Genomic DNA, 3,485 nt, shown 5'->3' with positions numbered 1-3,485 from the left:
GGAACAAAGGTGGTCCTTTTGGAGTTAAAATTTTGACTTTAAATTCAAGCATGGTGGTAAAGGTCTATAATCCCATAACTCTAGGAATCGAGGCAAGAAGACCCCAAATTCCAGTCCTGGGCAATGTAACAATTTAAAAAGACCCTGTTTTAAAATTAAAGAATTGTGGATGTAGCTCAGTGTGAAAGGCCTAGATTCAATTCCCCCAGTACAAGGGTGGGGGGGACTTTAAAGATCTTTTTTGAATCTTCCCCCAAAGCACTGTGTTTTCGCTTCTTAAATAATTTTGAGATATTCATATATGCTCTTTCTTTAGACTAATATGGCCTTTCATATCACTACAATTTAGTACTTTCGTATTACCAGTATTGCCACTGCATATTCAAATCTTTTACACATTTTAGTTGGATGGGATTTTTTTTTAAATGTGTGCTAAGAAATTCTATTGAGGTTGGTGTAAGGAACAACCCATTGTTTATAGCCCTCACGTAGTTCAAGTTCTAGATTGCCAAAATTTGGTGTACATTTTGTTTGAATGTTCAGAACTCAGTACTTTATGGGTACATAAATTTTTTTAAAAATACATTCTCTTGTTAAAGAATTTTACAATGCTGTCCATGACTTTAATTGACAATTTTGATTATTGGATAGAACTTGAGAATGATTATTCCAAGACTCTCAGCATTTCTTGATTAAAGCAGCTGTATAAGCGCCTGTTTTCCTAGGTAGCATGTATGCTACAGATTTTCAGAGCTAATTCAAACTGGTATTTAACATTTTTTGGAGAAAACATTTCTTTAAAATTCAGGTAATGCTATCCAGGTAAACATTTACAGTGAAAGGCTAGCACTTGTGCTCAGAGTTAAGTGTTGTTGATGATTTTGAACTGAATATATAGATAATTCTTTCATGCAGATTAATTATGATTAAGGGATTAGTTGCACCAAAAAATGTGCTCAGCTTCTCAGTAATTAAGTGCAAGACTAAAAAGTTTTTGAATAGTTAAATATATGCTTTATTTTTGTAAATGTCCTAGAAATGTATTTATGAAAGTCACAATTTTCCAGGAGAGAAAAGCTGCAACATCAACCTTGCACACATTACTTTGTACATTTGGTTTTGAGAAGAAAACATGTTTATAGGTTGAATTAAGCAACATCTTGAACACGTCATTTAAAAATATCTTGGCAATACTCTGGTTTCTCTTCAGATCCCATAAATATTTCACCTACGAACACCCTGGTATAAGTTATAAAGGTTAGTTGTCTTTATTTTTAACTAATTAATTTTTTTTGCTTTTGCACAAATGTATAAGTAATTGTAAGTACATGTGCAATGTGTTTGCTAATTTCAATATAATGAGAAGGCATAGATGTATATCATTTTACATATATAGTTATTTCTGACACTTTGAACTATGTCTATCAAGTCTTATTCCTTGTTTTTTGCTTTTGTTTATATTAACTTGAAGTAGTGTATGTGCATAACAAAAATAAATCATACGTTATTAAAAATGTATAGTGAAAACTAAGTTTCACACACTATCATCCTAATCTCTTGCCATATATCAGCCATATATTTTTGTGTGTAACTATTTAGAGACAGTTTATACATAACTAAATAAATATATATATATATATATGTGTGTGTGTGTGTGTGATTTGCATACATACGACAGCATGAATTGTGCATATCTCTGGCCCTTTAATGACAAAAGCCCTAGCATTATTTCTTAGCTAGAACTAGCTAAATCATTTCAATGCATAGTATCCCACTGTATGATTGGAATATATTCATTCATTCTATCTCTAATGTCCATTGTTGTTAGTGCTTATTTTCTCTTTGTATATTCTCCAGTGATTATCTAGGTAAATGCATTTTCACACAGATGTGAAATTGTATCTGCAGCATAAATTCCTAGAAATGGAATTTCTGGAAAAATAAGTACATTTTATATCAAATAGCTGTTACCAAATCAACCTCCAGAGAATTCCTACCAATTTTACCTCCTATAAATAAGGTATGTTTACCTTCTTTACAATAACCTTGCCAACAGTGGGTCATCAAATTCTGTCCTCTTGACCAATCTGATATTCACCTAATATTGGTCCTTTTTTTTCTAAGCCTCTGTGGCTCAGTTATTTAAATTTTCAGTCAGAGTAGCAAGTACATTCTGAAACAAATGCAAAAAAAAATGAGGAATTAAAAATACTATCAAACCAAAGTAAAAGAGCATCTACAATTTAGGCTTATACATCCAGAGGCCCATTGTGTAAGACTAATTTCCTTAGATATTAGCTGGACCTGGTAGGGTTTCCAAGAAGGAGATGATGCTAGTCTGTGCTAGAATACTGGAGGTAGATGTAGAGAGGGAGAACGTTAATAGAAAGAATGAGGGGGGAAATGAACAAACACTATTTGGTATTTCATCTGGAGGTTGAGGTAAACTAAAGCATTTAAACGGCCTCTCAGGTTTTGTCTTGAATCTAAATCAATAGTAGCAGTAAATAAATAAATATGCACAGAAGATACAGGTTGAGGGTGACCAGTCTTACTTGGGACATGTTGACATGTTGAATTTGAGTTACCTATATGACATTAAAAATCATATCTAGCATGCTGTGTGAGGAAGGCGTCGTGGACCCCTCCTGACCTCCGCCTGGCTCTGGGTCCCGGATTCGCTAATGTGGCACAGCGAACTGGCTGGTGTCTGTGGAGTACGGCAGGCGGGGCCAGGGGTGAAGTTCGGTGTCTAGGGGCTGGGCTCCATCCTTCCCTCCCGTGTTGGTCTTAATAAATCACCGGAGGGAGAAAAAAAACATATCCAGTAAAGAATTAGCCTTATATCCCATTTATGTATTTTCTTACTACTAGGAAGGTGAATACAATAACACACTGGGGAAACGGAGCATCCACCCTGGTATAGCTTAGATCTCACATGTCCCCCAAACATAAATGTCCAAAGATGATATTTTGGGAAAGTGATTGCATCATAGGGGCACTGTACTTATCAGTGGATTATTTCATTGATTAATTCACAGCTGATTGTGCTATTAGGAAAAGCATATGTAAAGATGGGACCAAGAAAGGTATGGTTGCTGAAAAGATATCATTAAAAGGAAGCCAAATGCATGGAATGGTGATATACATCTGAAGTGACAGTATTTCTGGGATTTGGGGTGCTAGACTCTGCTTCTAGAGGTGGTTTCTAGGTTCTTTCTGTCCTGAACAAGGAATTATTGGTTAAGACAATAAAAGAAAATAGCTTGCTTTTTATATTTAAAGAAAGGTATGGTTGCTGAAAAGATATCATTAAAAGGAAGCCAAATGCATGGAATGGTGATATACATCTGAAGTGACAGTATTTCTGGGATTTGGGGTGCTAGACTCTGCTTCTAGAGGTGGTTTCTAGGTTCTTTCTGTCCTGAACAAGGAATTATTGGTTAAGACAATAAAAGAAAATAGCTTGCTTTTTATATTTATTA

This window comes from Fukomys damarensis, unplaced genomic scaffold, assembly GCF_012274545.1.
Source record: "Fukomys damarensis isolate Sample0158 unplaced genomic scaffold, DMR_v1.0_HiC HiC_scaffold_39, whole genome shotgun sequence".
Lineage (NCBI taxonomy): Eukaryota > Metazoa > Chordata > Mammalia > Rodentia > Bathyergidae > Fukomys > Fukomys damarensis.
This window is presented reverse-complemented; position numbering follows the sequence as displayed.